This window comes from Cricetulus griseus (genome assembly GCF_003668045.3).
Source record: "Cricetulus griseus strain 17A/GY chromosome 1 unlocalized genomic scaffold, alternate assembly CriGri-PICRH-1.0 chr1_0, whole genome shotgun sequence".
In the NCBI taxonomy this organism is placed as follows: domain Eukaryota; kingdom Metazoa; phylum Chordata; class Mammalia; order Rodentia; family Cricetidae; genus Cricetulus; species Cricetulus griseus.
Window position 1 is genome coordinate 197,220,780 of NW_023276806.1, and position 13,822 is coordinate 197,234,601.

Sequence of the window (13,822 nt, forward strand, 5' to 3'; positions counted from 1 at the left end):
CAGCAGCCCCCGCCCCCCTCCACCCATACTTTCCCACAATGGCCAATTAGTTGGCCATGTGTGTAGAGGGGGTCACTCTCCTATTGATGGCTGGTCCCGCTCCCCACCCCTCCTGCCCACTCCATCATTTCATGGGTCAGCTCTTGAGACGCGCCAAACTCTCCTAGTACCCCAGCTTTGGAAACGCTCAGAAAGTAACATTAGCAAAGGGCTTAAGGACCTAGAAAAGAAGGCAATTGTGTGGCTTTAGTAGCCATGAGAATAAAAGAACGAGCTGGTAAATAATAGCTCAGAAACTCAAAAGGAAAAAGTGGGAATGGCACTAGTCACCGAAAGCACCCAGCATCCTCTTGTTCAAAAGCATCATTTTAAGCCACTAACAATGAGACAACTATCCCTGTACTTGGTTTAGGAAGGAGAGAGAGATGGAAAGAGAGAGAGAGAATTAGAGAGCAAGGGCAAGGATAGAGAAAGAAGCGGTTAGAACTCTAGAGAATTCTATGGCAGCACTTCCAATAGAACTTTCTACGATAATGGAAATGTTCTTTCTCCACATCATCAAGAGGACAGTCAACTGGCCCCTTGACATGCCTGGGAAATTTTTAATCATGCTTCATTTTCACTAACTTAAATAGCCCCACCTAGGGAATGCCTACAAAATCAGACAGCAGAGTTCAATGGGAATTTGCCCACCCTCTGAGTACCACAGCCAAAAGCTAAATTTGAAGCAGAAACACATATACGTGTTTAGCGAAATGCTTCATACTGGCTTCTCACTCATCATTAATGATCCATTAATCATTTACTCAATAAGCAGTCTACTAGAGCACTTACTATGTGCCAAACACTTACTGAGGTCAGGGAGTAAAACAGTGCAACATAGTCCCCGCCCTTATTATTTCTCATGGGCAGGCTGACAATGAGGAGCACACAGCCGGTAAATGAACATGTGCTGCCCAGGGAAAGCATGTAAGGGCAAGAAACACGTAGTGGAAATATCCTTAAACAAAATGTGTTGAGGAACTTTTACTTCCAGCAAGTGGGCAGGGTTAGACCCCCCCAAACAGTCCTGCCCAAAGTGAGCCACAAGGATGCAGGATACAATATCTTCAATAACGTCTCTCTAAATGCATCACTAGGATGCCCTTTAAGTATTTGCAGATCCATATAGTCCTAAAAAGCCAGCCACAGACAACTGTGAGCGGGCAAGCCCTTCCCCTGGCTTCTCCTTGTCAGAAGGCACACCTTGTATCTACGGTGAGTTTTCCATTTGTTCAGAGTCTCTCTCCTGAAAATTTTTTTGTCATTGTTTTGATTTCTTTGAGAAGTCTTTGTTCTGCTCCCACTCTTGAAGGACTTTTAATGGTTATAAATTCCACTTGGTTGTTGTTTTTCTCTTGACACGATGAAAGTATATCCCACGGTGTTCTGGCTTCCATTTTGCTGTTTAATCAGTTGGTCTAACTGCTCCAAGTTCCTTGGTAGGTTTTGCTCATTTCTGGTCGCTTTGAAGATCTCGTTGCTTTTTTTGTTCTACAGTTTTATTATCATTTATACTTCAGAAATCATAATATGTCTAAGTGCAGACTTCTTTGTTCTGTTCTGTTTGAGATTCCTTTAGTTTCCTACATTTGGATATTATCACTATTTTCAAATTTTCTCAGCCATTGTGTTCTTCAAACATTGTCTCCCTGCCAGTCTCTCCAGTACTTCCATCTGGAGCTTTTGAATAGCTGATATTGGGCCTTTTCATGCTGTCTCTCAGATTTTAAACCATTTTGTTATATTCTTATTTCATTGTCATCTTTCTGGGATACATAGAATAGAATTAATTTACACCAAGTATTTGTAACCTTCTCATCACCCAAATTTGATATGTAATTTAATTGATCAACTGAGTTTTAAATTTCAATCGCTTAATGCATCAATCTTAAAACGAATTTTCCCCACATTTCAAAACCTTTGAAATCAAGATGCATTGTACAATTGTGTCAAATCTTCAGGTGAGTGGCAATGCTTTTGATGGCAAATAAAAATTACGCTGTTGCTTATGATCAATCCTATCTTATCAACAACATAGAGTATTTGCTTTTTCATTTGTAATTCTAGTTGGTATTCCTTCAAGTTCAACTAACCAAATTCTTGGTCCTTTCCTTTGCCTGCTAGGCAAGTGCTCCCCACTGAGCTACATGTGCTCAGCTTGTTTGTTTGTTTGTTTGTTTGTTTGTTTTTAGAGTTGCACACATTCATGCAGTGTAATTATGCTCAACTACAGTCAACTACAGTCACCCTCTCCTCTCTCTGAATTCTTTCCTCTTCCCCAAAAATCCCTCAGTTGGCTGTACCATTAAAGAAAGTGAAATCGTCAAGGGAAGCCTTGAATGTGTTATTCTCCTGCCTCAGTGACCAATAGCTTACTTGCAAGGCCTTAGCTCCTAGGACAGCTGTATTGCTGTTTATTTCAATTTAAATAGGCCAGGATCCAGAGTCTAACTCCTTTCACCTCAAAGCCTAATGGTTACACAAAATTCAACAAGCTGAAACACAAAGACTATAGGAAAAGTCGGGTTAACCCTGGAGATGAGAGGCATCCTCAGTCTATCATTATTGAGACAATATAAGGCTACATCGAGGCAAATAGATCATAGGAAGCACAGAAATAAGCCACGCCACATTTGGAAAGTTCATCTTTTAGACACAGCACAGCAGACCAATGTGGAAGCAGACAGACTAGACAATGGATATGACTGGGGCTAGTGTAGACCTGCATGGGGACATGAAATGCAATCTCTATTGTGTCACATATAAAAATCAATTCCAGGTAGATTAAAATGCTTAAGTGCAAAAGTAAAACTATAGAGCTTCTAGAAGGCAACACAGAGGTTTTTTTTAAATACATAGCATTGGGGTAAGAACCAGCTTTTAAAACAAAACATAAAAAGCAAAATAAAGGTAAAGATGGGTGAAAATGAACTACATTAAAGTGAGGAGCTTCTAGCTCTATCTAAAACTTCAGTGAATTGGGCTGCTCAAGCAGGGTGACTTTTTGAGGCCAGCAAAGGCAACATACTGAGACCCCATCTCTTAAAAGAAAGCAAGCAAAACAAAAGAAGAAAGAAAGAGCGATAAAGAAAAGATTGTCAGGTGTGGTGTACACTCTTGTAATTCCACCACTATTGAGATTGAGGCAGGAGGATCCCAAATTAGAGGACAGCCTGGCATACACAGTGATACTCTAGCTCCAAATAAAATTAAAAATTAATTTATTCTAATGTTAAAATAAAAAGTAAGTGAAGGCTGTCTAAATCTGGCACTGTAGTGCACAGTCGTAATCTCAGCTGCTTAGGAGGTTGATGTAGACAGATCACAAGGTCAAGGGCAGCCTGAGCTACATGTGTTGGAGGCCAGCTTGGGCCCCTTAACAAGACCACATCTTAATGAAAGAAAGGACATCTGTTTTTAAGATTCTAAATTAAGAACTGGGAGGACATATTTGCAGCATACAAAACTGGAGAAGAATTAACATCCAGGACATCTAGAGAACACATGTGAATCAATTTCTATAAACTATTTCTAGTGAAAGACTATGTCACAGAAGAGGACTCATAAATGGTCTATAAGTGTACAACAAAATTACCACATCATGCCACCAAATTCACAAAACTTTAAAAACTCAGCCAGTGATAAGAGTTAACAAAAATAGAGGTGGCTCATGTAGTCTCTCATCTCCTCTTGGGAGAGTTTAAAATGAAATAATGTCAGAAAATCGGTAGAGTTAGGCTGAAGATACAGCTCAATAGTAGAACCTAGTAATGTATGTGGCTCTATGCTCTGTCCCCAGCATGTGGAAAATATCCTTTTTGTTGCCATCACACTGGCTAGTAAGGTAAAAAGAGTACTATGCACAAATGTCCTGCCTACAGCCTGAAGACAAGAGACACAGCAGAGTATGTGTCTAAGACTAGACAAAGAGATGGAAGTGAGAGCCAGGCATAGTAGTGCACCCCTTTAATCCCAGCATTTAGGAGGCAGAGAGGCAGGTGGATCTCGGTGAGTTCCCGGCCAGCCCAGACTACATAGTGAGACCCTTTCTCAAAAACAGAAACAAAGAAATGGAAAGGAACCAATACCAGGTACATGCACCCAGGTGGACAAACCTCAAAAATGTAAAGTGAAGCAGCAAAGTCAGAAAATGTTTGTTTCCACTTGTGTAGGCCCACAAAACAATATATTGCTTTAAACACACACACACACACACAGGCATGCACGCACACACGCCTATGTGATATTCAAGAGGAAAAGCAAGGAAACCAATAGTGCAGATTGGTGGTTTTGTCTGGGAGAAGAAAGGGTGTGCATTTGAAGAGCCATGAAGCTCTTTGGTGATATTGTTTCTTGTTCTGGGGCTGAACTGAACACGGAACATAAAACCAGCCCATGAATGTCCAATGTATTTTTAAATGAATGGATGAGTATCTTATAGAAAATGCTAAAATGTTAAAGTCTTATTTTTTTCTTTCTTTTTTTTTAGAGAGATGGATAAGGTATGGTGTTTCAGTCTATAGCCCAGGCTGGCCTCAGAAGCCATAGCAAGCTTCCTGCCTCCACTTCTCTAGTTCTAAGATTACAGATGTGAACCATCCTGTCCCACTTATATTCATACTTTTCACAGTGAGAAATCAATTTTAAAAAATGCCCCAAACTGAAAAATCAGGAAGCAGACATGTATACCCTTACCTGGGTTTATAAATTCAAGTAACATGGCTGCAAGTGTGGGAACGACTCTTCATAGCAAGTGGTTAGAAAAGGGCTTCTCTCTGTAAACAAGGTGTTGAATATTTCTCTAAGTCTACAAAATGGAACTGATTATTTAGAGCCATGGAGTACATAGAGAGGTATTTCCGGGGATGATGAAGAAGAGAGGGGGAGAGTTGCTTACGGAGGGGGATTTCAGTTTGGGGACCTGGCAAAGTCCAAGAGATGTGTGGTTATAGATAGCTGCATAGTAGTAGGAACACATTTAATGCCACAAAAATTTAAATTCTGTGTTATATATATATAACACAGAATTTAAATATTAACTATATACTCAGAATTAAAAAAAAAAAAAAAAGAACAAGCAATGGCATTTGAGCCTCTAGGTAAGATGAGAAGGAGTTAAGCAGCCAAGGCAAGGGTAGGCAGGCACCAGGAAGCCTGAGGCTAGAGAGCCCCAATCCCTGTCATTAAAGGTATTAATTCCCACTTCTGTCAGCGACCACCCTGAGGGTCTCCAAGATCCATGAGGTGCCTCAATGCTCACAAATAAAACTCCCAGACTAAATTATGTTTAATCTCTGCAAGTCCCCTTTGGGTGCTTTACAGAAATAAATACGTCAACTGTAATCTTTAAAACAACAGAGAAGCAGGAGCGCCCCATCGTTCACATCGGATTCTTTGATTAACAAGCGGATCTTCCACGGTTCTTTAAAATAGCAGATCCCCCCAGGATACTCAACTGTGATTGAATTAACTGAAAAACAGGTTTAGACTACTTTCCAGAACTATTCGAAAGATGTGCTTTCAGAGGGAATTAAGTATTGGATATCCGAGAAAACAATGAGCTACCAAAAGGTGGGCTAATATTGCTGGAGACTGGGGGCCCTAGACCTGCTGCCTCATTCGGAAGCCCACACAGCGTTTCCCACCCTCCAGGAGAAACCATAGCCACTAACCACATCTCCCTGGTTTAGTTAATCATGTCTTGGGCTTCCTGTCACCATCTACCACACACTCAAATTCTTTCCAGGTAGCTAACAATCAGCAGCTCACCCCTTGTGGGCTGGGGCTTGGCCACTCATTCATCTGCTTCACTTCGGGAATCATGTGTATGCCCAGACCAGGATCTCGGATCTACCTGCTGCTTGTTCTGTCCTTTCATTCACCCTGTTGCTGAGCCTTCAGCAAGGCCTGCTTCCCTTATTCCTTCGCCCATCACTCAGAGCTCTGAAACCTTTGTATGCCCTGCATCTCTATTTTTAGTTACTGGACCCCAGTCTCACCCCATAGCCAGAGCACCCACCTGATGTCATCCCCAAGTGTAACCCTCCAACATCACCATCTTACACCCTCCTCCTTGTTCCTGCCTCAGAAGTTAATTACAGACTCTTAGGCCATCCTCTGCCTTATAGATGTCTCCTCTAGGCACCCAGCTGTTCTCTCTAAACCTTGCCCTTAAGGCTGGCTCAGATATCCAGCAAGGGAGCCCGGGTTCTAAACCATTCCACCAATCTCTGAGCTGGAGACAGTACAGAAGCATGCCCTGGGTCTCTGTCCCACAGCTCTTCCACCATGTGTCGGGGGTGGGAGGCAGTGGGTATGGCTACCCCCAGATCCAGCTAATGACCTCTGCAGAATGAACAAACCATTCCTAGCTTGAAGGCTGTCCAACACAAGTAGAGGTTAGATCAATCTGTGGGCTGTAGGGTGTGGGGCCCTCATCTAGTTGAAGAATGGATGTTCATTTATAAGACTAAAGCAAACCTAGCAGAGGGTATGTGTGGATAAGAGCTAAGGGCGAGTACTCTAATTCAGAATCCTCCAAAGTGAGGCATTCACTCCTCTTGGGGGTAAAGGAGAAGGGACCGGGGCTTTTGCACTGTATTTTTGGTTGTGAGCCTTGCCTTTAAAGGCTGAGCTCCAGCTGAGCTTCAGCCTCTGCACTATATTTTTAATCTCATCCTTTTCAACCTCAGCTTTCTTTAATGTTTTATAAAATACAAAATATGAATACAGTGGTATTTGTGCAGAATTTCTAAGCTATGTAATTATACAGCTTGGGTGTGACATGCTAATTTTTTAAATTATAGGAATGCAGCATGGAAAAAAAAAAAACCTGAAGCGTGGTCTAATCGCGCATCAATTAATTTTGAAAACCTCCTTCACACTGTCATTTCTTTGTTTCTGGAAATATCTCTCACTCAGTGCTGGGTGGCAGAATCTGATTTTTAATTGATTTTTTGTTAAGTAAATGTTGATAGACACTGGGGAATTTCAGTATCCTTGAAATATTCGTACTGTGGGGAAAAAACAAAATATTGAACAGAGCTATGAGCAAGAGCTTGCCTTTAGAGCCTGGTGTCTGGTTGGGATTTTCTTGGCCGTTCCTTGTTGTCACGTAGAGTCAGGACCATCTTACCCCAAAGCAGGCCTTTGGGATCAATAATTTTCAAATTCCTGCTAGGGTCATGTTGGCTTCAGGCTGGGCTTGACTAACATAAATTACACAGCAACATTCCTTGCATGTGCTGAATTCAGTCTCCTGAACAAAGCCAACTTTTGTACAAGGGTGGAAAGATGGGTGGGGGTAGTGGGAGGAGGAAATTGGAGGGGGGGAGGAGGCTGCCAAAGTGATTGCTCATCTTCCTTGTCTTTGTCTACACAGCAGCATTTGTGTGAACAGCAGCATTTGTGTGAACTTATTAGTCTTAAATCGTTTTTGATAACCTTGATGCAACCAAAATAATGATGAAACCGGCATACTGGAGGCCAATTATTAGCCTCCCTTGGATGTTAGTTGGCTTAACCCAGGTATCTAAGTATTGATTTGGATAAGAAAACAGGTTTAAAAAAAACACAAAAATCCTAGGGAAGACATAGTTACAAACTGTGGAGGGAGGCTGAGGAAATGGCTTATCCAGTAAAGTGTTTGTCTTGGGAGCATGAGGACCTGAGTTCAAGCCAAGAGCCCACATTAAAAGTTCCTAGTATGGTTGGGCAGTGGTGGCGCACGCCTTTAATCTCTCCGGAGGCAGTCTCAGGTGGATCTCTGTGAGTTTGAGGCCAGCCTGGTCTACAAAGGAAGCTCCAGGACAGGCTATAAAGCTACAGAGAAACCCTGTCTTGAAAATCAAACAAAAAAGCCCAGTATGGTAGCATACACTTGTAATTCCAGTGTGGGGGAGATGAATGTGTCCCCTAGGGCTTTCTGGCCAGACAAGCATAGCCTGCTCAACAAGCTACAAGTCAATGAGAGATACTATCAAGAACTGGGGCTTCTGAATGTGCCCTCTGGCTTCCACAAGCACATGCACAAACGCACGCACACACATAGAAACAAATCAAAATAGGGGCTGAGGAAATGTGTCGGTTGGTAAAATACCCGCTGTGTAAAATAAGGACTGAGTTTGGATCCCCAGAACCAATGCAAACACCCAAGCATGGCTACACCTGTCTGTAACCCCAGTACCCAGGGGACAGAGACAGAGGCCTGGAGTTAACTAGCTGGCCACCCTAGCAGAATCCATGAAGTCCAGCTTCACTGAAAAACCCTGTTACCCCCAAAATAAGGTGGACAGCAACCAAGAAAGACACCCAGCATCAACCTCTGGCCTCCACACACTCACACACACATGCACATTTGCACACACATGTAAACACCCACACGAACACATACGTATACCATACTGCACAAAGTAAAGATTACTTTTTAAGAATAAAGAACTAAGAGTTGGGCACTTTTTTCCGTTCTCTATAAAGTGAGCAAGTTAGTTGGCATGTTTTGACAGATGCCAGAAGCAGACACACAAACCCCGACTCAGAGACAATACCAATGCTTGTGCTTCTCCTCTGAGCCCCGTTTCTCAGAGACACCTGCAAAGCCAGCAGGTTGAATTGCAGAAGCATTCTAAGTCTAGAGAACCTGAAACCTTTTATGATTTCCATTCTTATAAAATTTTTGAGATTTTTATGACCCAGGATATGTCTACCTTAGTGTGTATTCCATGGGAATCTCTGGAAGAACCCAGTTGCTCTTGGATAGATTATTCCATAAAAGCTGATGATAGCAAGCTGATGGATGGTGCTTTAACAGGTCAACCATATTTTTTACTGATTTTCTGCCTGCATCACCTATAAATTACCAAAAGATGAGTTTTTAACGTCTCCAAGTATAATGGTAGACTTGGGTTTTCCTCGTGGCACTGACAGGCTTTGCCTCATTATTGTATCATGCTTAACCTGTAATTGCCTCTAGTTTATAATACTCTTTCAAATGGCACTCTACTATCAGGGAGGTGCCTTGTCACTGGTACTCCTGATTCCTGCCTCCTTCCTATATAATGCTGCTAAACTCATCCATTATTTTATATACTATATTCACAGCACAGTCTCACCTCACTAAGCAGCTGTCTATTAAATTAAGAATGGGAAAAAGAAACTTTTGACTTTTCCTTCCCTTTCTTTATATAGATCCGAATGTCCCAACCTATATCATTTTCTATAGCCCGAATCACTTCTTTTAATATTGCTTGCAAGAGCAAGTTTACTGTGATGAATGCCCAAGGATTTTGCTTGTCTGAGGAAGTATTGATCCTTGACTCTTGAATGATAATCTCACTGGGTGTAGAATTCTTTCAACACTGCAAATATTTCACTCCACTCCTCTTGCTTGTGTAGTTTCTAACAAAGCATCTAGGTCAGTCTTACCTTGATTCTGTGTAGGGTGACTTCCCCTCTTGATGTCTTTGCTTTTCTGAAGTTAAATCATGATATCTCCAGGTATAGTTTCCTGGTGTTTCTGGTGCTAATTTGTGAAAGTTCTCAACCATATTATTCTCAAATATTTCTTCTGCTCTGTTCTTTCTTTCCCTTCTAATGTTCCAAATTACACATATATTATACCTTTAAGTTTTGTCCCACTGTTCTTAGGTATTCTGTTGTTTTGTTTGGAAGGTTTGTTTTTCTTTCTTTCCTCTTACATTTACTTCCACGAGCTTCTATTGACAGTATGGTTACTCTCCCTTTTTCTTTCTTCTGACAATGTCTAGTTTACTAATAATAGGTTCATCAAAAGCATCTTTTAATTGTTACATATTTCTGATTCCCCAAACTTCCTTTGGGATTTTGTTTTCTTCCTGATATCTGTGTCACTCATGTGGTTTTGTATGTGTACCCTTCCATTAGAGTCCTTAACATACTTGATCACTATTGCCTTTTAAAGATTTATTTTACCTATGTGTGTGTGTATTAATATGTACACCTGTGTGTGAGTACTCTAGGAGGCCAGAAATGGGTGTCAGAGACACTGGGGCAGAAGAGCAGTTATGAGCCACCCAGCATCAGTGCTGGAAACTGAAGTCTAGCCCTCTTCAAGAGCAGCAAGTACCCTTAAGCACTGAGCTATCTTCCTGGTTCCTGACCACGGTTATTTTTAATTCGCTGTGTGATGGTTCTCCGACTCTGGTTTGGATGCTTGCCTTGTCTCTACAATGTTTTCTCCCTTGCCTTTTAGCACACCTTGTAATTTTTTGTTGAAAGATGGACATATGGAGTAACAGAACTGAAGTAAATAGGCCTTTGGTGTGAGGGTCTACGTTAATCTTGGTGGGACCTGGGCTATGTTTCGTGTTTGACATAGACATACTAGAGCCTTCAGATTTCTCAAGTGTCTTTATCATTGTTGTTGTTACTTTTATTTTTATTTAGTTTATTTTTGCCATTGTTCTTATCTTTGGGCTTCCCTCAGCAGCACTCTCTGAGAACGTTAGTACCTTGCAACTGTTTCAGCTTTAATTTGTGGTGAGCCTTACTGGTGTGGTCATAAGATATAAGGGCCAGAAAATGCTCTGTAGCCTTTGGATGAAATAAAAGTCTTGATGAGTTTCTGGACTACAAACTTGACCAGCGTTCTAAGCTTTTCTTTTCCCCTTCTCTCCCTTAGGTAAGAGAGGAAGACTAGAGAAAGCTGAATTTGGTCATGTCTTTCCCCCAAAGTCAGACAAAGCCTTGAAAGTCTCACTCAGCACTCAGTGGAGACTATTTTTAGATTGGCATGTGGTTGTTATATACCTTTATGGGGCGGGGGAGTGATATTTTGACATATGTGATCTGTGTGAAATTATAAAATCAGGGTCACTAGCATGTCCATTACCTTAGACGTGTATCAATTTTTTAAAATGTGCATGTACTTCTGTGTGCCACTTGTGTTCCTGGTGCCTGTGAAGGCCAGAAAAGGGCGTGGAATTGCTTAGGACTGGAGTTACAGACAGTTGTGAACTGCCATGTGGGTGCTGAGAATTAAACCCAGGTTCTCTGGAAAAGCAGACAGTGTCTTTGACCATGGAGCCATCTTTCTAGCCTCACGTACCAGTTCTTTATGTTGAAACATTCACCATTCTCTTGTCTACGGAGTGGAGCTATGGTGGGTATGTTTCAGAATAGTTGACTTTCTCTTCCCCTGTCTGAGACAGCAGCAATGTGTTCTTGCTTCCTTATCAGGAGACCCTAGTGAGGTTCTAGAGAAAAAAAAAAGCCAAAAAACCCACAAAGAGAGAGATTGAGGGTTCTTGGGGTTCTCTCACACTCAACCTCCAGCCTCATCTGAATTTCTGTGCAGTTCTTATCTTCTTCCCCACCATGGTTGCTGCTCTGGGTAAACATATCACATCTGTGACTCAAAAGTGCTGTCTCTAGATTCTAGGACATCAGTTTGCCCTCTGACCTCAGTTCTCTGGTAAGTCCAAGAAAAGTCATTGATTTTCAGTTTATTCAGCTTTTTGTTTGTTGATAAAGCAGGAGAGGCTGGTTTCTAAGCTCATCACATGTCAGAGCTGAAACCCAAAGACCCTGAACTTGTGTAACAGGCAGTGAACCCAACTGTCCTTTGCTCCCGAAACAGACATTATTTTTATTATACTGGACAGTAAATAAATCTGCCCTCCACTCCAGAGGGAAACACTACCCACAGCTTCCAGGGCTGTTTATTGTCCTAACATCCTTGAAAGACAGTGTGGATGTGAAGAAATCGAAACGATCCACAGAGGAGTGTCTCTTGATAGATTTCTAAACACTGGAGAAAAGGCATTGGAAACCAGCTTGAAAACAGGGGTGCTCAGCATCAGCCCTGCAGCAATGCCGTGTTTTTTATAAAGCTGGTATGCAGAGATTCTGTTTCCATTGATGGGTGTAGAGCTCCAAGCATCAGTAGTTTGCTGACCCCTTCCCCATGACTCTAATATAAAGCCTAAATCAAGATAATCTGTCACATTGAAAAGTATAATTAGCAACATAGTGGGAGGGGGCCCTATTGCGTCCCAAACCTTGCTACATATTTAAATCTCTGGGAACTGAGATCCATGCAGAGTCTGATTCAGTACTGGTGAGGGGCTGGGTCTATTCCCAAAAAGCTCCCCGTGTTACTAGACTTCATCAATCTATTTGGAAAGTAAGGCTTTGCCTCACTGGCCTTCTCACTACAACCTGTGTCTGCAGGTAAGTTTTCACACTCTCCGTAGCTTTGTTCACGAATGGGATGTGTAGGAAACAAGGCAGCCTGATGCCAGGAGGCCTGTCCTTTACAGGACTACAGAAATTTCATGGGCATGAAGATCGAGAGACATTTGAGATGTACTTCAGTGTGTTGGAAAATAGAGGTGTAGGGTTGACAAGATGGTTCAGCAGGTAACAGCACTTGCAGGCAAGTCCCCTCAACCCTCAAGGGAAGGTAAGAACCAACCAAGACCTGAAAGCTGTACACACACACGCGCGCACACACACACACACACACACACACACACACACACACACACACACGGTAAAATTAAAAAATAAAAAATATAGAATTTGGGGCAAAGTTAAATCTTGAGAAAAAAACTTTACTCTGGATCTTGTTGATCTGCTTACGTGTTGAGAGCAACATCTGGAGGAAGGAACTAAAAATTTGGATTCAAGGATCAGAAAAGTTCAAAATCTTGGTATTGTTGAAGGAAAAGCTTCATGAAGCATGCCCACGAGAAAAGTGTTCACCTCTGTTAATGATCTTGGGAGTGAGGGAAATCAACCGTTGGTCCCTGGGACAGCTGGCACTTGGCCCTTTCTTCCTCTCTACAGTCTTTCCCAACCTGGCAGTCTGTCTGTCCCTTTCCAGCAGGAGCTTTCTGACTACAGAAGTCCCTCCTTCATTCTCCAGAGTAACCTGAAGACTCCTCCTACACAGAAGCCGCTTGCCAGGAAACACCAAGGACACAGAGACATGCCCATTAGACATTTGTCCTGTTGATAGCCCTGGGACAGGAGAGGGAAAAAGATCTGGTGTCTTCTTTGACATGACTTCTTAACTAAGTTAATACCTGTCCACTCACCAGCTGCCTCGGAAGCATTTTAGAAAAATTGCTTCACAGTGATGAGACAGATCATCCATTCCCACAGGGCCTGGCTTCTCCTGAGCCTTCTAATGCGTGTCTACTGAAATTGAAACAGAAAGTCTTTGCTTTCCCAACCTCTTGTGTTTTTCCCATCCATCAGAAAAAACTAATGCCATGGCAGCAGGGTGACTCAGCAGGTAAAGGCTCCTGCCACAAGCCTGATGGGCCCAGTATGATAGCCACACCCGAGATGGTGGAAGGAGGGAGCTGACTTCCAACAACTGTTCTCTGATTCCCGTGTGTGCGCTAGTGTGCCCACAGCACCCCCAATAAATAAATGCCATAAATTTTTATTTTATTTACTTACTTATTTTGGGGGGGTTGTTGTTGTTTTGGGTTTTTTTTTTGTTTCTTATTTTTGTTTTTGTTTTTTGGGTTTTTTGAGACAGGGTTTCTCTGTGGCTTTGGAGGCTGTCCTGGAACTCACTCTGTAGACCAGGCTGGTCTCCAACTCACAGAGATCCTCCTGCCTCTGCCTCCCGAGTGCTGGGATTAAAGGCGTTCACCCACAACGCCCGGCTATTTTTGGTTTTTCAAAACAGGGTTTCTCTATGTAGCCCTGGCTGTCCTGCTCTGTCAACCAGGTTGGCCTTGAACTCAGAGAGCCATCTGCCTCTTCTCCCAAGAGCTGGGATTAAAGG